The following is a 24,063-nucleotide window of genomic DNA, read 5'->3' on the forward strand; positions in this document are numbered from 1 at the left end:
ATGCCACAGCAGCAAGGATGGATAAAGCATAGCAGCATAACAGCGATATAGAGGACAAACTTATGGAGAACAATGAAGCAGAAAAAAAGAGAGAAACTAAGGCAAAAGAGCACAATTTAAGAATTAGAGAACTCAGTGACTCATTAAAAAGGAACAACATCAGAACCACAGGGGTCCCAGAAGATGAAGAAAGAGAAAATGGGGTAGAAGGGTTATGTGAGCAAATCACAGCAGAAAACTTTCCTGACCTGGGGAAAGACACAGACACCAAAATCTAGGAAGCACAGAGGACTCCCATTAGATTCAACAAAAACCGACCATCAACAAGGTGTATCATAGTCAAATTCACAAAATACTCAGGCAAGGAAAGAATCACGAAAGCAGCATGGGGGAAAAAAAAGTCCTTAGCCTACAAGGAAAGACAGATCAGGTTCACAGCAGACTTATCCACAGAAACTTGGCAGGCCAGAAAGGAGTGGCAGGATATATTCAATGTGCTGAATCAGAAAAATATGCAGCCAAGAATTCTCTACCCAGCAAGGCTGTCATTCAAAATAGAAGGAGAGATAAAAAGTTTCCCAGACAAACAAAAATTAAAGGAGCTGGTGACCACTAAACCAGCTGCAAGAAATTTTAAGAGGGACTCTCTGAGGGGAGGAAAGACGGGAAAAAACCCAACAAACAAACAAACAAACAAAAACCCAAAAAGACAAAAGCAACAAAGACTAGAAAGGACCAGAGAACACCACCAGAAACCCCAACTCTACAGGCAACATAATGGCAATAAATTCATATCTTTCAATACTGATTCTAAATGTCAATGGACTAAATACTCTAATCAAAAGATATAGGGTAACATAATGGATAAGAAAACAAGATCTATCTATATGCTATTTACAAGAGACCCACTTTAGACCTAAAGACACCTTCAGATTGAAAGTAAGGGGATGGAGAATCATCTATCATGCTAATGGTCGCCAGAAGAAAGCCAAAGTAGCCATACGTATTTCAGGCAATCTAGACTTTAAAATAAAGACTGTAACAAGAAATGAATAATTAAGGGGTCTATCTGCCAAGAAGATCTAGCAATTGTAAACATTTATGCTCCAAATGTGGAACACCCAAATACATATATCAATTAATCACAAATACAAAGAAACTCACTGATAACAATACCATAATAGCAGAGGACTTCAACATCCCCACTTACAGCAACAGACAGATCATCTAAACAGAAAATCAACAAGGAAACAATGGTTTTGAATGACACACTGGACTGGATGGACTTAACAGATATATTCAGAACACTTCATCCTAAAGCAGCAGAATACACATTCTTCTCCAGTGCACATGGAACATTCTGCAGAATAGATCACATACTGGGACACAAATCATCTCTCAACAAGTACAAAAATATCAAGATCATACCGTGCATATCTTCAGACCACAACACTATGAAACTCAAAATCAACCACAAGAAAAAATGTGGAAAGATAACAAATACTTGGAAACTGAAGACCATCCTACAAAAGAATGAATTGGCTAACCAAGAAGTTAAAGAGGAAATTAAAAAGTACATGGAAGCGAATTAAAATGATAACACCACAGCCCAAAACCTCTGGGACACAGCAAAGGCGGTCATAAGAGGGAAGTATATAGCAATGCGGGCCTTTCTAAAGAAGGAAGAAAGGTCTCACATACACAACCTAACCTTACACCTTAAAGAGCTGGAAAAAGAACAGCAAATAAAACCCAAAACCAGCAGAAAGACAGGAAATAATAAAGACTGAGCAGAAACCAATGCTATTGAAACAAACAAAACAAAAAACAAACAAACAAAAAACAGTAGAACGAATCAATGAAAACAGAAGCTGGTTCTTTGAAAGAATTTAAAAAATTGATAAACCCCTAGCCAGTTTGATCAAAAAGAAAAAGGAAAGGACCCAAGTAAATAAAATCAAGAATGAAAGAGGGGAGATCACAACCAACAAAGCAGAAACACAAACAATAATAAGAGAATATTACAAGCAATTATATGCCAATAAAATGAGCAATCTGGAAGAAATGGACAAATTCCTAGAAACATATACACTACCAAAACTGAAACAGGAAGAAATAGAAAATTTGAATAGATCCATAACCAGTAAAGAAATCAAATTAGTAACCAAAAATCTCCCCCAAAAACCAAGAGTCCAGGGCCAGATGGCTTTCCAGGGGAAATCTACCAAACATTTAAAGAAGAGTTAACACCTATTCTCTTGAAGCTGCTCCAAAAATTAGAAATGGAAGGAAAACTTCCAAACTTTTTCTAGGAAGCCAGTATTACCTTGATTCCAAAACCAGACAAAGAACTACAGACCAATTTCCCTGATGAAAATGGATGCAAAATCCTCAACATGATACTAGCCAACCAGATCCAACAGTACATTAAAAAAATTATTCACCATAACCAAGTGGGAATTATACCTGAGATGCAGGGCTGGTTCAATATCCTCAAAACAATCAATGTGATACATCACAGCAATAAAAGAAAGGATAAGAACCACATGATCCTCTCAAAAGATGCAGAAAAAGCATTTGACAAAATACAGCATCCTTTCTTGATAAAAACCCTCAAGAAAGGAGGGACAGAGGGTTCATCCCTCAAGATCATAAAAGCCATATATGAAAGACCCACCGCTAATATCATCCTCAATGGGGAAAAAATGAGAGCTCTCTCCCTAAGGTCAGGAACAAGACAGGGATGTCGACTCACACCACTGTTATTCAACATAGTATTGGAAGTCTTAGCCTCAGCAATCAGACAACACAAAGGAATAAAAGGCATCCAAATCAGCCAGGAGGAGGTCAAACTTTCACTCCTCACAGATGACATGATATTCTATATGGAAAACCCAAAAGATTCCACCAAAAAACTGCTAGAACCAATCCATGAATTCAGCAAAGTTGCAGTATATAAAATCAATGCACAGAAATAGGTTGCATTCCTATACACCAATGATGAAGCAACAGAAAGAGAAAACAAGGATTTGATCCCATTTACAATTGCACCAAAAAACATAAAATACCTAGGAATAAATCTAACCAAAGAGGTGAAAAACATATACACTGAAAATTCTAGAAAGCTTATGAAAGAAATTGAAGAAGACACAAAAAAAACCTAGAAAAATAGCCCATGCTCCTGGATAGGAAGAATATTGTTAAAATGTCAATACTACCCGAATCAATCTACATATTCAATGCAATCCCTATTAAAATAACACCAGCATTCTTCACACAGAACAAACAATCCTAAAATTTGTATGGAACCAGAAAAGACCCCGAATGGCCAAAGCAATCTTGAAAAAGAAAACCAAAGCTGGAGGCATCACAATCCTGGACTTCAAACTGTATTACAAACCTGTAATCATCAAGGCAGTATGGTACTGGCACAAAAACAGACACTCAGATCAATAGAACAGAATAGAGAATCCAGAAATGGACCCACAAATGTATGGCCAACTAATCTTTGACAAAGCAGGAAAGAATATCCGATGGAATACAGACAGTCTCTTCAGCAAATGGTGCTAGGAAAACTGGACAGCAACATGCAGAAGCATGAACCAGGACCACTGTCTTACACCATACACAAAAATAAACTCAACATGGTTGAAAGACCTAAACGTAAGACAGGAAGCCATCAAATCCTAGAGGAGAAAGCAGGCAAAAACCTCTTTGACCTCAGCCACAGCAACTTCTTACTAAACACGTCTCCAGAGGCAAGGGAAACAAAAGCAAACATGAACTACTGGGACCTCATCAAAATTAAAAACCTTCTGCACAGTGAAGGAAACAATCAGCAAAAGTAAAGTCAACTGACAGACTGGGAGAAGATATTTGCAAACGATATATCAGATAAAGGGTTAGTATCCAAAATCTATAAAGACTTTATCAAACTCAACACCTGAAAAATAAATAATCCAGTGAATAAATGGGTAAAAGACATGAATAGGCACTTTTCCAAAGAAGACATCCAGATGGCCAACCAACACATGAAAAGATGTTCAACATCACTCTTCATCAGGGAAATACAAATCAAAACCACAATGAGATACCACCTCACACCTGTCAGAATGGCTAACATTAACAACTCAGGCAATGACAGATGTTGGCGAGGATGCGGAGAAAGAGGATCTCTTTTGCATTGCTGGTGGGAATGCAAACTGGTGCAGCCACTCTGGAAAACAGTATAGAGGTTCCTCAAAAAATTGAAAATAAAACTACACTACAACCCGGCAATTGCGCTACTAGGTATTTATCCAAGGGATACAGGTATGATGTTTTGAAGGGGCACATGCACCCCAATATTTATAGCAGCACTATCAACAATAGTCAAAGTATGGAAAGAACCCAAAATGTCCATCGAAGGATGAATGGATAAAGAAGATGTGGTATATATATATATATATATACAATAGAGTATTACTCAGCAATCAAAAAGAATGAAATCTTGCCATTTGCACTTATGTGGATGGAACTAGAGGGTATTATGCTAAGCGAAATTATTCAAAGAAAGACAAAGATCATATGACTTCACTCATATGAGGACTTTAAGATACAAAACAGATGAACATAAGGGAAGGGAAGCAAAAATAATATAAAAACAGTAAGGGGGACATAACATAAGAAACTGTTAAATATAGAGAACAAACAGAGGGTTGCTGGAGGGGTTGTGCGAGGGAGATGGGCTAAATGGGTAAAGGGTATTAAGGAATATACTCCTGAAATCATTGGTGCACTATATGCCAACCAACTTGGATGTAAATTAAAAAAAAATTTTTTTTAAATGAGAAAAAAAAGAAAATGGGCAAAAGACATGAATAGACATTTCACTGAAGCATATGTCCAAATGGCAAATAAGTACATGAAAAGATGTTCTACATTAATATCCACTAAAGAAATACAAATTAAAACTACAATGAGACATTATTACATAAATATGGACAACACCTAAGATGGTGAAGATGTAGAGAAACTAAATCACTCACACATTACTGGTGAGAAGATAAAATTATACAGTCACTCTGGAAAAAATTTTGTAGTTTCTTAAAAAGTGAAACATACAACTACCAGATAACCCACCAACTGCATAATTGGACATTTATCCCAGAACTGTGAAGACATATCTTTACACAAAACCTGTACATGAAAGTTCATGGCAGTTTTATTCATGAAATAGCCAAAAACTGGAAATAATCTTCAACAGCTGCATAGTTAAATGAACTGTGATACAACCACGCCATGGAATAATATTCAACAATAAAAAGGAACAGATTATTGATATACAATCTACATATACCTTCAAGGAATTAAGCTGAGTGAAAAGCGATTCTCAAAAAGTTGTATACCATACGATTCTACTTACAGACATTCTTAAGATGACAAAACTACAGAAATAAAGAATAAATTGGTGGTTTCCAAAGGTCAAGAAGAGTACTAGGACTTAAAAAAAAATGGAGGTCAGCATAATGGCAGAATAGGACATACCCAGCATTCATCGTCTCACAGAAACACTTACTTGGCAACCACCCATAGACAAAAAGGTACCTTTGTAATCCAGATAGGAGGTTGACATCCCAGTGGAGCACAAAACTGAGGAATGTCACTTTGAGAAGACAGGACTATTCACTGGTTGCAGACCAACCAAGACCCAGCTGCAGACCTGGAAGCAGCCCTATTCCTCCATGGACTCAACTCCAACCCTTCTTGTGTGAGGTCCTGTCACCAGCCTTTCCATCCCACACCCCCAGTAATAGGTCCACCAACCACAGACCCAACTACAGACTCAGAAACAGCCCCATGGCTTGCTTGCAGTGCTTCTAGGCTATGACTATGGAGGGAGTCCCATGCATCCATGGTCCTGTCAGGAGAAGGTCTTTACCTGCAAAAACCAGTCTGCAAAGATGGGAAGAGGTTACTCCTTCTTTAAATGCACAGACATCAACCCAAGGCTACAAGGATCATGAAGAATCAGGTAAACAGGAAACCATCAAAAGAAACTAATAAACCAGTAACTGACCCTAAAGAAATAGAGGTCCATGAACTGCTTAACAAATTCAAAATAATAATCCTTAAAAAGCTCAGTGGGTTACAAGGAGATAGAGATAGACAACTAAACAAATCAGGAAAACAATATATGAACAAAATAAGAAATTGAAAAAAGAGACAGAAACCATAAAAAAGAACCAAACAGAAGTCCTGGAGCTGAAGTACACAGTGACTGAACTGAAAAATTCAACAGAGAACTTCAACAACAGATTCAACCAAGCAGAAGAAAGATTAGTGAACTCACAGACTGGTTATTTGAAATTATCTCATAAGAGGAACAGAAGAAGAAGAAGAAGAAGAAGAAGAAGAAGAAGAAGAAGAAGGAGGAGGAGGAGGAGGAGGAGGAGGAGGATAAGAGGAGGGGGAGGAGGAGGAGGGGAGGAGGAAAAGAAGAATGAAGAAGGCCTATGGTACTTATAGTAAACCACTGAATGAATCAATATATGCATTATGGGATTCCCAAAAGAGATAGAGAAAGAGGCAGAACAATTATTTAAAGAAGTAATGACTAAAAACCTCCCAAATCTACAGAAGGAAAAGGACATCCAGATAAATAAAGCCCAAAAGTTCCCAAATAGGTTGAAGCCAAAGACAAAAACACTGTAAACTGCTAATCAACATATTGTAAACTGTCAAAAGTCAAAAAAAAAAAAAAAAGAAAATTTTGATAGCCACAAGAAAAAAGCAACTTGTTACATACAAGGGAAACTCTCCTCACCCCATTAGGCAGATTGTTCAGCAGAAACTTTGCAAACCAGGAGAGAATGGGATGATATATTCAAGGTACAGAAAGAAAAAAAAAACTGCCAACCAAGAATATTGTACCCAGGAAAACTGTCCTTTAAGAATGTAGGAAATAAACAAAAACTAAGGGGGTTCATCTCCACTAGATGTGGCTTACAAGAAGCGCTAAAGAGAGTTCTTCAAGTTGAATAAAAATATGTTAAACAACAACATGAAAGCATATGAAAGTAAAAATTTCAATGCTAAAGGTAAATAGAAATAGACAAAGAGAATATTCCAATACTGTAATGGTGGCATGCAAATCATTTTTAACCCTAGTTATATGAATTAAAAGGTAGATATAGTAAGAATAATTACAACAGAAATTTGTCAATTCAACACAATATAGAAAGAAGCAAAATCTAATAACAATGACATAAAGTGTGAATGTGTCAGAGGGTAAAGTGTAGGGTGTTTGTATGTGACTGAAGTTGTTACCAGCTTAAAACAGATTGCTTTAATATAAAATGGTAACCACCAAAAAAAATATTTCCATGTGCATATGGAACATTCTCTAGGATAGAGCACATGACAGATCACAAAATAAGTCTTAACAAACTTAAAAATATGGAGGAAATTTGCAGTATCTTTTCCAATCACAATGCACTGAAACCAGATGTCAACAATAGAAAGAAAATGGGAAAATTCACAAACACATGAAAATTAAACAACATATTCAAATAACTATTGGAGCTAGGTAGAAATAAAAAAGGAAATTGTAAAATATGTCAAGACAAATGAAACACAACATACCGAAACTTAGAAGATGCAGCAAAAGCAGTACTAAAAGGGAAGTTCATAGCAATAAACACCTATACTGAAAAAGAAGCAAGATTTCAAATAAAAAACCTACATTTACAACTCAAGGAACTAGAAAAAGAAAAACAAAGTAAGCCCAAAATTAACAGAAAGAAGGAAATAATAAATATTAGAGCAGAAATAAATGAAACAGAGAATAGAAAAATGTTTTTCTAATTGATGAAACTATGATTTGGCATTTTGAAAATAAAAACAAAATCAACAAAATCTTAGCTAGACTAAAAAAGAGAGAGAGAGAAGACTCAAAATCATAAATGAAAGAGGAGACATTATAACTGATCCCACAGGAATAAAAAGTCCATAAGTGGCTATTATGAACAAGTATACACCAACAAACTGGACAATCTAGAGGAAATACAGAAATTCCTAGACACATACAACCTACCAAAACTGAATCAAGAAAAAATAGAAAATCTGAACATACCAAAAACAAACGAAGAGATTATAAAAAGTAATCAAAAACCTCCCAACAGAGAAAAGCCCAGGACTAGATGGTTTAATGGGTGAATTCTACCAAACATTTAAAGAATTTGGGACACCTGGGTGGCTCAGTTGGTTAAGCGTCTGACTTCGGCTCAGGTCATGATCTCATGGTTCACAAGTTCGAGCCCCGCATCGGGCTCTGTGCTGACAGCTCAGAGTCTGGAGCCTGTGTCTCCCTCTCTCTCTGACCCTCCCCCCTGTTCATGCTCTGTCTCTCTCTGTCTCAAAAATAAAAAAACGTTAAAAAAATGTTAAAAAGAAAGAAAGAATTAATACCAATCCTTCTTAAAGACTTCCAAAATTAGAAGAAACACTTCCAAATTCATTCTATGAGGAAAGCTTCAAACTGATACCACAGCCAGAAAAAGCACGAGAAAAGAAAACTATAGGCCAATATTCCTGGTAAACACTGATGCAAAAATTCTCAACAAAATACTGGCAAACTGAATATAACAGCATATTAGAAGAATCACACACCATGACCAAGTAGAATTTACCCCTGGGATTCAAGGATGGTTCAACACATGCAAATCAATCAATGTAATACACCACACTCACAAAATGAAGGCTAAAAACCACACAATCATTGCAATAGATGCAAAGAAAGTATTTGGCAATATTTAATACCCTTTCACGATAAAAACTCTCCACAAATTAGGTATAGAAGAAGCTTACCTCAATACAATAAAATCCACTTATAAAAAGCTCATACTCAGCAATGAAAAGTTGAAAGCTTTCTCTCTGAGATCCAGAACAAGGCAAGGATGCCCACTCTCATTTCTCCTGTTCAACATATTACCAGACATCCTGCCAGAGCGATTAGGCAAGAAAAAGAAATAAAGCCATATAAATTAGAAAGAAAGAAGTAAAACTATCTCTGCTTGCAGATGATATGATTTTGTACAGAGAAAACAAAAACTGTTAGAGTAAGCAAATTCAGTAAAGTAACAAAATACAAAATCAATATACAAAAATTAGTTATGTTTCTGTTCACTGACAACCTATCTGAAAAGGAAATTAAGAAAAAATTCCATTTGCAATAGCATCAAAAAAGTAAAATACTTAGGAATAAGCTTAACAGAAGAGTTGAAAGACTGTACAATGAAAATTATAAAACAATGACAAAAGATTTTTAAAAGTCACAAATAAATAGAAGGACATTCCATGTTCATGCAATGAAAGAACTGATATTTTTTAAATATCCATACTTACCAAAGTGATCTATAGATTCAACACAATTCTCATCAAAATCCCAATGGCATTTTTTACTGAAATAGAAAACGGGCACCTGGGTGACTCAGTAGGTTAAGCATCTGACTTCAACTCAGGTCATGATCGCATGGTTCATGGGTTCAAGCCCCACATTGGGCTCTGTGCTGATAGCTCAGAGCCTGAAGCCTGCTTCGGATTTTTTGTCTCCCTCTCTCTCTGCCCCTCCTGCTTTCTCTCTCTCTCTCTCTCTCGTTCTCTCTCTCTCAAAAATAATAATAATGATGATAATAATCCTAAAATTCATTTAGAACCACAAAAGACCCTGAACGACCAAAGCAATTTTGAGCAAGAACAACAAAGCTAGCGGCGTTACACTCCCTGGTTTCAAAACATTATAAAGCTACATCTCTAGACGATCTTTCTCAACCAGTCTCATGACTGGACAAACCATTTTTATATATACAACTCTTAAATTTATAACTTTAGCCTCAATTTTTTTTACCTGAACTCCTGACTTATCCAATTAACCTATCAAATATCTCCTCTTGAACACCTAATAGACATCTCTACTTACAATATTTGAACACATGATCTCCCCGCCTCAGCTTGTTCCTCTCCCTGTCTTTCCCTAAGAGCTTCTAAGAAAAAGAAAGAAAGCTTTCTTAGAACTAACTCCCTAGCAAATGGCATGACAGTTTTAAATCATGGCTTCAAGTTCTTTGACACCTCATTGTCCCCATCTCTTTTAACCTGGATGAGCCTGTGCATAATTCTAGCCACAGAATATGGTGGAAGTGACACTATGTGAGTTCTGAGGCTCAGTCAGAAAAGCTCATGCAGCTCCCTTCTGGTTCTGAAATGTTCACTCTCAGGAAGCTCCCCCTTTCAAAACGCACAGCCATTATACTGTAAAAAGCCCAAACCAATAAAATGTTTAAAAGATAACAACATGGTAGTTGGTTTAGTCTGCTATTTTAGGGGTGGTTTGTAGTTAATAAAGAGCTGACACTGATGGCAGGCTTATTCTTTCAATAACTCAGACCAAAACTTGTGAAGTCACCCTTGACTCCTCTCTCTCACATTCCATATCCAGTCCCTCAACGAATCCTGTCAAGTCTCTTTTCAAAATACGTACAAAATAGGACCAATGTCCATCACCGCATCTACAAAACGGATCTCTTCTGGTCAAAGCTCTTGCTTGGAAACAACAGAAACTGACTCGGGCTAAATTTGCCGACAAATTTAGTGAAAGGAAATCAGATGGCTCACAGAATAGAACAAAGAGGATGCCAACTCTAGAAAACGGTCTGAAATCAGTGAAGTTTAAATATAAGGAATCATAGCCAAAGAACCAGCCTGATTGATAAGCTGCTGCTGCCACCCCAGCTTCACCTGGACTTATTCTAGGCTGTCTCCATTTTTTTTGGTCTTTGGTGTCTTCCCTCCAGAGAAGTGTATTTACTTGGCTGAGCTTAGTTGATTTTCCTGAGTCCCAACTGCCACAAGCTGACAAAAGGGAGAGTTGGCATGTTGGCTTTCATAGTAAGAAGTGGAGACCCACCTTCATAAAAACTCATTTCACAATGCATTTTCCAAACACCGGAAGTGGCTACAAATTCTGAGCAGCCTAAGGGTTGGGTGAGGAGAAAATACATTTTGTATCACAAACAACAGATTCTCATTGTGTGTGGAAAAGTAAGTAGACTCTGAACAAAAGCCTTGCGTTCAAGTCCTGCTCTAGCACTTATTAGACGTGTGACCCTAAGCAAGTCATTTAACTTCCCTGAGACTCCCATTTTTTCATCTTTAACATGAGTGCAACAATATCTGCCCTGCTTATCTAGCAGATTTGTTTTGAGGATCGAATGAGTGTGTGAGCATATTAAGGCTGCGATCTTGATCTCTTTCATCTTTGTAACAGTGTTGACTAGCGAGGGTTAGATGGGAGTAGGTGTCCCATTAATGTCTACAGAATGAGTAATAGTTATAGAAAAGATTTGTAAAATGAAAGCCATTAACTTATCCTACTATATCGTCCACCTAGACCAGAAAAGTGTGATATTGTCACCCAGTGCCAGACTAAAGTAATACCAAATATGCTTTGGGAGGAGACCCCTGACATTGAAAATTTCTGCCACCAACCTCTTCATAAAATAAATATGGAAATGGCAGATCAACTTAATTGTTTCCCTATAGAGTATAAATTTGGCTCGTAGAGCAAAATCCTCATGTGACAAGTTTTAGAGATCAGATAATAGTTCTTGAGAATCATGCTAGCATGGGGAAGTAATAGAGCTTAAGTAGATTTCTGGCCAATGGATTCAAGTTACCCTGAGGAAACAAGATCTAATTGTAGGATAGCTAATAATAACAATCCCTTACCCAAATTCTTTGGAGATAGATTTAGAATTGAAAATTTTTCAGATATTTGAAAGACGTTAGTGGCAAAAATCGTATATTACACAACCACTAGCAGGGTCTGAGTCAGTACCCTGTAATCAAACACAAAATATTTCTGCAGAGATATGAATGAATGCTCATTCTGAGTATAATAAACACTGAAACAATCTCATATCCATTTAGTTAAGGTGATTTCAACATAAGAGTCAAAGCACTTTTGGGGGGCATTTGGGTGACCCAGTTGGTTAAACGACCGACTTCCGGCTTAGCTCATGATCTCACAGTTCGTGAATTCAAGCCCCACATCTGGCTCTCTGCTGCCAGCCCAGAGCCTGCTTCAGACCTTCTGTCTCTTTCTCTCTCTCTCTCTCTCTCTCTCTCTCTCTCTGTCCCTCCCTCCTCTCTCTCTTTCCCTCTCTCTCAAAAATAAATAAACATTTAAAAAAAACATTAAAAAATAAGAATGTTAAAAAGACACTTTTGGTTTTCAAAGCTTTTCTTTGGATTTTAAAAATGCAGATAAGAAACAAAGTTGTATTTTTCATGAAAGGGTAAATGGACTTATAGTGCCTTACGATAGAAAATCGTACAAGCTTGAATAGCAGTAACACTCTCTCTCTTTAAATCTATATAAAATCACTTTCAAAAATTTTTTTTAGCATTCAACTCAGCAAATTCTTGAATTCAACCGGAGAGATCATCTATTTCAATCTGCCACCTAATTCAGCTGCTGCTTACTAATAAGCATTCGAGCCAGACAGTCACTCAGCCTTTGCAAAATACTCCTATGGGTGAAGAATTTACTCCTTCATGTGGCAACTCCCTGCATTCTTGGAAAACCTTAATTATTAGGATCAAAGTCAGATCTTCTGTCACTTTTACCCTTTAGTCCTAACACTGCCGCAGGGAGCAGGAAAAACTTCTCTACCCTGTCTGCCATGTGACAGCTAGGCAAATATTTGAAGTGGCAATCACATACCACATCATTTGCCTCTTCTCTAGGCTAAACATTTGCCCTAACTCTTCCACATAAAGTATAGTTTCCTCTTCCCTCACATCCTGAGAGCCCATACTAATCTCTAACTTATCAATGTGTAAAATAAAGCAAGGCAGCTAGAGCTAGATAAATCTCCAGCCCAGAATGCAGGGGACCTGTTATCTTCCTTGTAAGCTATATATCATGTTTTTAGTAACACATCCTACGATTACGTGTGTGTGTGTGTGTGTGTGTGTGCGCGCGTGCATGCAACATAATACTTTTGGATTGTTTTGCATTTATAGTAAATTAATCTCCCCATCTTTTCACACTGCACTGCTGTCACAATCCAAGAACCTCCCTTGATTTATATTTGTCAGTCTCAGTAAAGGGCTTTTGTACTGGTCTTTGTTAAGTTACATCATGCTGGTTTTCATTCCAACATTTACATTTCACTTTGAATCTCGACTGCACCTTTCAGTATATTAGCTACGGCTGACAGCTTTGTGTCACCTACAAATTTGACACCTTCAGTAAAGACTTTAATAAAAATATTGAACAAGATAGGATCAAGAGCCCTGTGGCATGCCACTGGAGACTTCCCTCCTAGATGGCATCCTCAAGTGCTTAACATCTAAAACAGGCAATAAACTTCATACATAAATAATAATACCAAGGTTTACCTGACAGGTACGGAATGAGCAGTAAGAAAAACAAATGCTATACAGAGAAGAAAATAACACATCTCAGAACCATCACACCAGGCTCTACATTTTAGTAATTAATTTCACAGGTTTCACTACAATAGGGCATTGAAAAAGATGTCTCTCATTCCTGAAATGTGCATATATATGTGCTAGGGTTGCAACATAAAATCCATTTCCTACTAAGGATCTCACCCAGAAAGTTTACAAACACAATATTAAAGGCTGAGCAGGATTTGAAATGTCATAGGGAAAGGGGTAATTAGCAGAGGAAAAAAATCTTACCCCGTTATGGATCAATAAACTCCTATAGATATGACTCCTCATGCTGCCAACTTGGCTCCACCTACCCCACCCCAAACACCCACTACTGTCAGCAACCCCAAAATGCAAAAATCAATATTTTTAGTACATATGTTTTTAAATGACTGATTTGCCAAGGGATTATTCATTTTTAAAATGGGTCATACAAGGGTGTCTGCCTGGCTCAGTCAGTGAGTCGATAGAGCATGACACTCTTGATCTTTGGGTTGTGAGATCAAGCCCCACATTGGGTGTAGAGGTTACTCTAAAAAACTTAAAATAAAATAAGATAGGTCATACATAGGGCTCATGTACAAAGCAACTGACCCTGGTTTAATATGGGTTCATTTGCTTGACACCCAGTTTTTTTTTTTTTCAGAATACCAAGAATACAAAATATCCAGGGTTGCCACTGTTTGCTTATATTGTGTAACAAACCTAATGTTAAACATGACCCTTGAAACTGTTCCCACATCTTTCCAGTCAGGACGCTTTGATGATATAGTAAATATCACCATGGTTCCACCTTGAAGAAATAGGGTTTAAACAAGGATTTTGCTCCGTCAAGTAATTTTGTCCACATAAAACTTAAAATTCTCTTCAAAAGCAATACCTGTCAACAATCGGTAGTAAATATATATTTTTAAAAAACATATCTCTGAAGCAATTCTAGACTCCCCAATTACTTTAAATCATGACAGTTTCTGTTCTCTCACTTTGTCTTCTACTCCTTCTGCCTTTCTTGGTCTGAAAATTAGTTACAGATAGGAAAAACCCAGAATGTAATCTGAAACCGAAAGCAACAAGCCCATTCACTGAACTAAATCACTTGTAATTAGAAATAAAAGAAAATTCATTTATGAAAATGAAAATCCTAAAAGCTTTTTGGAATATGAAGTTAATCATTACAAATGTATCCCATCAGAAATAGCTTTTTAAGGCTGTAAGCTCCATAACTAATTTTAGAATAGCTAAAAGAAAGCCCTCAGAAAATTAAGGCAATCACCATAAAGACCCCATTTTGATAAAAGGGGATCTATATTAAATCAGACTGGAAGCATGGAGAGGACCTCAGAGAGCATCTACAGAATGTAGACCACAATCACACAGGAGACAAGAATAGGACTGGGACCTAAATACAGGGCCCTTTCTCCAGTTCCAGAACTTGTTTCTACCACACTCTTGACCTTGAGACTGAGGGTGATGGACCTGACACAGCACCTCCTACATCAGTAATTTCTGACTTGTGCCTTCTGACCAACATCCAACCATACCCAAAAGACAACAACAACAAAAAAAATAGGGGCGCCTTGATGACTCAGTTGGTTGAGCAACCGACTCTTAATGTCAGCTTAGGTCATGAGCCCAGAGTCATAGGATCCAGCCCCTAGTCAAACCCCGTGTCAAGTTCCACACTGAGCGTGGAGACTGCTTAAGATTCTTGCTCTCTCAAAGTTATTTTGGCTTCCATTCAAGATTCTCTCTCTCTTTCTGTCCCTCTGCCCCTCTCTCTCCCACTCAGCGCTCTCTATTAAAAAAAAAAAAAAAAAAAGAAGAAAATTAGGAAAGTTAGCCCATTACTTTGAGATGGTATCTGAATAACTGTTTTTTCCCCTCTTTTATACAAAGAATATAAAAATTCATGCAAGTATAAAACATTTTAAAGTATAAATATTTTAAATGTATTTTAAAAATTATTTAATAGTAAGTATTATAAATATGAATATTTTAAAATATGAAATAAAATATTCCACTAAAATACAGGATTCATGAGGGTAGGGTCCATATATAACTTGTTTATTGTTCTATCCCCAGCACCTATGTGGTAACATATTTCTGGGTGCTTTTGTTTGTTTTCTGGGGGTTTTTTACTGCCCTTGATCCAAATATCATTCTTATTTTAAAGAAACTCCCTACAGTATGCAGTGTAAGTAGAATGCAATGACCCTCTTCTCACCTTCTCATAGTTAGGGAGGCATCCAGCTGGTTCTTGTAGAGGCAACGTAAAAATACAGGGATAGCAGAGAAGTTACTCTGGCTGCAGCAGCAGAGACAGCAGCACCAGCAGAGGCTGTCTGTTGCATGGAGTGACCTTGACCCTGCTCTAGCTCCTATTCTCCCCTGGTTCTTACGTGTTTTCCAAGCTTGTACCTCTTGCATTTCTGTTGCTTCTGTGAGCTACCTGGTTTCTTCCATGAAAATTCTTTTCTAAATACTCAGTTGGTTTAAGGCAGCTTCTCTTGTTTATACCAACAGCTCTAACATGCACATAGTAGGCATTCAATAAATATTTTTTAAATGAACAAATCAATGAATAAATCAATTAACCATCATCATAATTTTCTGTATAACACTTAGAGTTTTCAAGAACTCGCCTATATTCTGATTATTGCATCTGGTTGCTACCCCACTTATGCTCCAATATTTAAATTGAGATATTTAACAAAGGTAAATTCTTCTTGATGCAAGAGTCAAGTACAAAAAAATTATTATTTTAACTAAACTAGGACTAGACGTCGTTTACCAAAGTCGGCCATGATACCTCATGGTGTCGGTTACCACTATGAGTAATGCCATTTAAGTAATAAGTAATTTGATGAAGTAAAAGTCTTTGAAAGAGAATTTTAAAATAAGAGCTAGGGAGAAAAACTAAGTATGAGCACGAAAAATAAAAACTGTGAAATAATTTTATTCAAAAGAAATTAGATTTGCAAACAGCATCAAAAAACAGGTGTAAAAAAAAGGCAACTGAAACTTCAGATATGAGCTGACATTCACGGGGCACACAGTGGGTGGAAAAGTTCAGGGACTTTGAAGGAGCTGTGTCTGCAAAGACAAAAACTAGGTCCCCTTATAACACAAAAAAATCTTTGCTTTAATCAGCTATTTAACCTTACTTGGTTTGTGAATTCTTTAAAATGTTGCCATTCACCCCTCCTCTACTCCCCTGAAAGCTGAAATCAACCATAACTCACTCCTTCCACACAAAACCCCCTGATTTAAAAGGGGAGGGGAAGGACTAATAGTAAAAACTGAAAATTAAATATCATAGTTTTGTGGCACATGTATGTAGAATACTATTCAAAGGATTTTCAGAAATCTTTCAAGCCCAGAATCAACTAAATGGAAAATTCTGAGGACTTTTCACATTTAGACTCAGGAACCATGTTTGAAACATGTGTATCAAAACATGACGTTTCAGAATTGCCCTAAGAAATTCCACTCCATTGTTACAGATTTACATTGATAAGGCAAGGAATTTAACACAGTGCGTTGTGTTTGGTTTAGGTGAACACAAAGCCCCGAGACCAGGTTTCCCCAGTCTGATACCATTACAAAATCCATTAAACCATCTCAGTAAGCAAGAGAGGAAAGGCCATTTTGTGTTCAGTGACCTATACTCAGCCCCATGGATTTTGAAGCAGGCAATGTAGTTTTGACTCTATATCTGATCTCCAGGGAGCCTGGGCACAACTCCTTTCCGGATAAAGTCTGAAGAACACCTTTCGCCAAGAAAAGTAGGTAGTAAGCACTTAAAAGTAGTTTTAAGAAGAGACCAAGAGAAAAATGAAACATCGGGAATGAGGACTGTGAAACTCTCATTTCAGCTCCACGTGGCCTATGCATTTCCTGTATAATTTGTGATTCCTATAAAATGTGGTCGTTTCAAACTGTGATGTAAAGACGACCCAAGAGGAGAACACAAAATCTACACACCGAAAGACTACCCCCTGGCTTCCAGTGCTTTTCTGATATAGATTCGGGGGAGGGGGGGAGCTATTCCTACACTACTTGGATGTGTCAAGTCCCTCTACATGTTCGTGTCAATAGAACCATAATGGTTCCTTCAGCATGTACGGTCCACACAACCGCGTCCGCTCCTTGCTCTAAGAACGCACAGATACTCCTCCTCAGGACATTCCTGGCCCCGATCCTGAGCGAAGGAGAAGCAAGGCGCACGCGCTGCCCTCGGGGCTCCTGGGTCCCGCCTCGAGGACACCCAGACTTGTTGCTCCGGCGGCGGGAACTCACCATTACGGACCGCGTGCGGCGCGCCCTGCCCACGAGGAGGACGGCCTGTGCTCGGAGCCGGCGTCCCGGGCCCGTCGTCCCGCGGCGGCCCTGCGAGCCGGTGCGCCTCGCGGGGCCGGGCCTGGAGCGGGCGGCGGTCCTACAAAACCCGCGCCCCGAGAGCGGGGACCGGAAGCGCCCGCGGTCCGCCCTTCCGCCTCCAGAACGCGGGCGCCAGGCCTGGGGCGCCTGCTGGGGGGGGTGGCCCGGTTGACCCCGGGGGAGCATCTCGCCACCTCCCGCCCTGCGTCTTCGCCTCCCAAAGGCCTCCTCCCAAAGGGGCGAGCGCAGCCCCCACCCCGAGCCCGCGCCCCCCCTCCCCCCGCCGGGCCTAGCTCGAGGAGAGGAGCCCGAGTCCCGGTGGCCCGACCCTGCCGCGTGCGCGACCCGGGCCGGGGCCGGGGGGTCAGGCCAGGGCACCCGCTCGAGGGCCCCCGTGGGCCGGGCCCACTCCCCTCCCTTCCCCGCACCCCCGCGGCCTCCCCGCTCCCGCTGGCTCCAGGAATCAATAGTGACCGCTGATTTTTCACGACAATTGCAGCTGTCTAATTCATCAGCGAATAATTAAATCAGAAGCAGCCAGGCCTGCTTTGAGCAGAGCCGGGTTTGGCGTCGGAGACTAGGGGTCTCCCCAACCAGATCCCAACAAACTGGGGGCCCAGTTGGGAGCCAGGAGGGCAACCAGGGGACAGGCCTCGCCCCGTGCCGCGGCTGGGAGAGCGGCTCCGTGCGAGGAAGGAATATCCCGGCGTGGGGAGTAAGCGGGGGGGGTGGCGGGGGGACAAGCAGGGCGCTCCGCCGCGGAGCTCCGTTTGGGGGCTCATCCCAGAGCGTCCTGGCCCGCAGTGCCTCGCGTGGGGCTGCGCTTTCCACTCTCCTCACGCTGACTTTGCGAAGGGAGAGGAAATCACCCTCGGGAGGCGATTTGCCTTTGAGGAAGATGGAGAGGAGCAGAGAGAAGCGCCTAGAAACGGCATTGATTTAGACATCAATCCTGGCCGGCTCCCTCCGCCTCCCGAGCCGCGGGGCCGCGCAGCCCCCTCCCCGAGAAGCCGCTCGCCTGCGGCCCGAGGCCGCCCGGCTCCGCGGGGCTGGCGAGGGCGGGCGGAGCCCGCGCGAGGGCACGGCCAGCCTAGGGAGCCGCTCGCAGCCTCCCGCGCCGCCACCCCGCTCCCGCAGCCTCGACGCCCGCCTCTGCGCCGCCGGAGCGGCCGGCGCGAGCACCGCTTCGCCGCGGCCAACAGGTCTCCCGAGTCTCTCTCGAGTCAGGGGCGTCGCCGCATCTCTCTCGCAGCCGGGGCAGCCGGACGCCCTTGGAGCCCGCTCTCCAGAAGCGGCCAAACCACCTGTGCCTGGCCAGGCCCGGCCCCCGGCGCGGGTCCGAATGGCCCGCGGGGACCGTGTCCCGCTCCTCGAGCCACCACGGCCCCCACAGTAACTAAACAGCCTCGTCTGAACCCTGTGGTCGGCCAGAGTTGCTTTTTCTTACACGTTTGGAAGCGAAACAATTCAAAATTCCTAAAAAGTAGCATCGAGGCGATTTTCCAAAATAAAACGCTCCTGAAATAATCTGACTGTGCTATGTTGCTTCTGATCGTGTTACCTTGAAAGATCAGCTCAGACTCACTCGGTCATTTAATTACTTTCCGAGCTAATATGCAGGGAAACTAAAAAATACATACCATGTGATTTCTTTTAAAAGAGATAGCCTGACTCGCATGAATATTTTAAACCCCTCGATTGGTTTTGTTAGTTTTCAAATAGATTATCTTTAGAAATCGGAAATAATATTTCTCAAGTTTAAAAGCTGGCTAACTCTTGATTTTTCAGTACTCTGTGCCCTTTTTCTGATTACATGGTAACCGAGACAACTGAAATTACACAAAAATTTTTAAACTCTCCTATTTTCCTAGAGAGAGGAAGTGCTAGGTATTTGTATTAATGCCTAAACAATATTGAAGCCTCAATCAAAAGTGGTTCTGTCCAGAGCAAATAAATGATCGTCTTAAGAAGGTAATAAATAAAAAGCGATGCCCGTGTTTAGTGTCTCAGGGCAACTTGAAAACAGCTCCGCTTTCAGAGAGTTAAATTTGTCCTTTTTACCCTCAACTGCAACTTTTGCCTTCCCTTTGAAAGGACAACAAAAAGATTTCACGCGCAACTTGGCCTGAACAAAAGGACCTCACGCCAGTTTCTCTTTTGTGGGGTGACAACGGGAGGAGAGAAAAACTTTATTTTAAGCATACACGAATTGTACTTTTGGAAACCCACTGTTAAAAGAAAACGCGACTGCGGATCCACACAGCGCAAAACCGACGCTACACGGCTTTGGGGGAGAGAAATCATAGGACAGGTACGGAAGGAAGGCCGGTGAGCATAAAACTCATCTTCGTTCTCAGGCTAACAAGTTGCTTTATACAAGCGCAACGTTCTTGTAGAGGAAGCTGTGTTCCTGTGAGAGCCGTGCTCCAGGCTCCTCGCTTCCCCACTATTCCCCCAGAAAAAAAAAAAAAAAAGAAGAAGAAGAAGAAGCCCTCTGATCTCTGCAGTTTCCAATCCTCAAATTCCCCTTCACTTTTTGGAATTTCATTTTCCCCAACCGTTAATTTTTATCTCCCACCAGCTTCTGCACTGGGAGCAGCCGCGAAAACAGAACCGAAGGGTGGCCCCAGAGAAGGTTGTGTGGTGGGCCCCGAATTCGGGGGAAGAAAAATATCCTGGGCAATCCCAGCACTCAACTACGGCGACAGTCACCTTCTGTCCGTCTCAGAGGCCCAGGCTCTTACTTCCGCCCAAACTCCTCCCGCGAGGGGTCGGGAAACCGGGAGAGGGCAAGAAGGGAAGACGGAAATGTGTGTGTGCGTGTGTGTGTGTGTGTGTGTGTGTGTGTGTGTGTGTCCTTGAGAGCACAAAACTCCAACAATCTCCTGTCTGTGGGAATGGAGGGGGAACGATCAAGGTCTGCAGACCTAGTCCCAGTCTTTCTTTAAAACTAGGCAGGTGGACGCTCTAGAAACTTAGACCTGCGGAGTTCGGGATTCTGGCTGTCGCTGCTCTTCCAGACCCGCAGCCCCGGGAGCAGGTGCTAACTCTCTTTCGGCTAGGGGGTCTCCTCTTCCTTCTCCCCGCCCCCAAGCCCGCCCACTCCCCGCGCCCGACTACTGAGGCTGTGGTGGGTTTTGCCCCAGCCCAGCCACCGCGCTGGACTGGCCTCGCAGCCATGCTCCCCACCCTCGAATCCAGGCACCGCTCTGGGGGCCCCGAGAGAACGCTCCCCCAGCTGCCAGAACTCTTGTGGTTTCATTTTTCTTTTCCTAAGAGGCCAGCTGAGTGTGGGAAGAACACTAACACACTCCAAGTGCTCCTCCACCCCGGCGCAGAGTGTCGACCAAAAAGTTAAGGGCCGTCCCTGGCAGCTTACAAGTAAACTGGCTTTTCCTTTTTTAACCAGATCGACGCAGGGGAGACGAGAGTTCAAGAAAAAGGACCCGTTTTGCCTCACCACCTAAAACACTTAGGGGGGAAAAAACAAACAAACAAACACCTTTCCTAGAGTTAACTGGAATCTGCAGAGTGTCAGAGAATTTCTGAGCTGAGAGGCAGAAGGGAGTTAGTGGTGCTGGGCTTCGGTTTTAGTTTTCTTCTCCCTGTGCTCAGCCTGCGCTTTCGGGCAGAATAAAATTGAAGCTAATGGAGATATCAAACAGAGCCACAATTCCGAAGGCTCCCTTTTCCGCCACAAGCACCCACCGTCCATCTGCAAGTGTAATCACAGAGACTTGCGGTGTCTTCATCACTATAGGCTCCGGAAGAAAAGGGGGGGGAGGAGAAATTTCTCCGTCGTTAAAAGGAACCCTCTATTATCACCATTATGATTTGTGTATAGCAACATAAGAATTTCCCCCCTCCTCTTAAAATTCTCCCACAATATTGAGACAGCATTTGTTGTACGATTCATACAAACGCTTGAGGCCTTTCTGGAAAACCATTACCATTCAATGGCTAGAAAATTGCTCTCCTTCCTTTAAAAAAAAAAAAAGACAGGCTCAGCAGCAGCTACCACGGACAACAAAAACTTTCTCCTGCATAATCCTCGCCCACGGAATGACAAAGAAATGATATTGACTTACCCCTGAACGGATGAAGTGTTTGATAAGGGGGGGACTTTTCTGAAGATTTCTTTTCGGGAGCTGCACAGACAGCTGCAATTCATGGGCGACACTGATTGCCAGAAACGCTATGGATTGGCATGGGGTCTGCAGCTCACAGATCCTGATCAATACCCCTACACTCACACGCCAGATGGTTTGGGGAAGGACAAAAATAAAATAGTCCAAATCAACCCACCATTATGTCTTTTTGTATTGCTCTGATAAACCTAGTTGCAGCACAAATGTGTTCTGCCCAACACAAAACCTTCCTCAGCATTTTGAACATTTGGGTAGAAATAAACAGCCCCCCCCCCTTCTTGGGATTTGGGCTGTGGTTACTGTTTTTAGTAAAAACAAAGCTGTTGGGCCCCTTGTCCAGATTGGGTTTACTTGTAGTCTGTTTATTTTAATGTGGGGTTTTTTTTTTTGGTGAATAATTTATAGGGTCTCTTTTAATTGAATGTTCACCTTTCTCTCCCTCTCAGAGCCTAAAAAAATTTTTTTTAATGTGAAAACACATATGAAAAGCTCTGACAGTAAAAATGTCCAGTCTATTCCCATAATTGTTAACTAAAGTTTTTTCTTTTATAACGCACTAGCTTACATTTGTTGTCAAAGCTGCATTTTATTTACAGACTTCTTCTTACTCATTTAAGTGTCTGATTTTGAAGAAAATTGGACCTGCGGATGTGATATGTTAAGAAATGGATATCCTAATCCTGATATAATGGCTGGTACAACCGTCCACGTTTTAATAGTCACGAACTAGCACTCCTGCTACCATATTTCTGCACAGTCTATTTGTGAATCAAATGCTGAGGAGAGGAGGGAAGAGGAGCGTAACTTCAAATTAAAAAAAAATTCTGAGTTACACAACTTCTGAAGGTTAGAGTACGTGTGCTAAACAAGGGACAGTCAGAAAGCAACTCTTCCTTTTATTAGAGAAAGAAACATCAAAGATATTTTGAAACACGCTTGAAAATCTTATTAAAACTGATATTCTTAAAATTATCTTCGGGTAGAAAATAAATTTTTTTCCTTTTTAGAAAGAATGGGAAAGGGCATGCAAGACTAATTTAGTAAAAATTAAGATGCTGACTAAACATGCACATTAATTTTCCTTTTTAAATGGGTTTTAGGTTGAAATACAAAACCTCAAACCATCATTAAGAAAAACAACGTGAAAAATCTGCTTTAATCTAGCCCAATGAAATTATACACAAAGAAGCCAATACGATTTCATGATTTCCCTGAGATCGCCAATATTGATCGAGGGAAGGGGGAGGGAGGAGGGAGAGAGGGAGGAGGGAGAGAGGCAGGGAACAAGGCAGCGAGAATATGCACCTCACCTTTCAACTCTCCAGCACGTGACTGCTCCCAGGCACACCAAAATGCAATTCCCAGGAGCAGATTTATCTTGGTAGCCTGGTAAATGAGTTTATCATTTTGAAAAATTATTTTAATGGAAATCTACATATTCAGGTTTCTGTATGGAGGCAGTGCCTACTCGAGGTCCCAGCCTGGGGTCATTGGCTACTCCTTGAGCTTGGAGCCGGGGCAGGGAAGGCTATGTTCAGCTTTGGGTCCCATCAGACGGACTCTTGCCCCAGCCTTGCGCCTCTCTTGCCCTATTTCAGTCTCTGAGCACTCCTAGACCAACAAGAGGTTGCACTCTTGTGAACTTTTGTTCAACTCGGTAAGTTTTCAAACATTAACTGTTGCAAATAATCCCAAATGTCCAGCTGCCATTTGGGGAGTGAAAAGAGAGACAGTAAGAGAAGGTTGAGGGGGAGAGGAAAGACAGAGAAACAAAAAAAAGCAGTTATTTTTACCTGTCTAAATTCGTGACATTCAAGATGTGAGCAGCTAGAAAAGTATGTCTAGCAAAGTAGAGGACCGTCCACTTTCTTACCCAGGCTTTGATATCACAGAGCAAAAGCTACTTGAAAGAATGATGGGCAAGGTATTGGACAGACCTCAATAAAGTTGATCTATGAATAACGTCACTGTACATTCATGTGACAGGATGGTGTGGGAGGGGGTGGATTTTTTTTTTTTTTTTTTTTTTGCTCTG

At 40.9% G+C, this 24,063-nt stretch overlaps 1 long non-coding RNA gene across 3 annotated transcripts in view; it reads right to left on the reverse strand.

Annotated features, from left to right (window-relative positions):
• The window catches only part of LOC113602278 (uncharacterized), a 282,766-nt gene extending 264,974 nt beyond the window's left edge, over nucleotides 1–17,792 (reverse strand). For all 3 annotated transcript variants that reach the window (XR_008291490.1, XR_008291488.1, XR_008291489.1), the window contains exons 1-2: nucleotides 9,385–17,792; nucleotides 8,848–8,979 (exon numbers count right to left, since the gene is read on the reverse strand). This is a non-coding gene — a long non-coding RNA (uncharacterized LOC113602278). The remainder of the gene's footprint in view (nucleotides 1–8,847; nucleotides 8,980–9,384) is intronic.
• Between the last annotated feature and the right edge of the window lie 6,271 nt (nucleotides 17,793–24,063).

Source organism: Acinonyx jubatus, chromosome D3 (genome assembly GCF_027475565.1).
Source record: "Acinonyx jubatus isolate Ajub_Pintada_27869175 chromosome D3, VMU_Ajub_asm_v1.0, whole genome shotgun sequence".
Lineage (NCBI taxonomy): Eukaryota > Metazoa > Chordata > Mammalia > Carnivora > Felidae > Acinonyx > Acinonyx jubatus.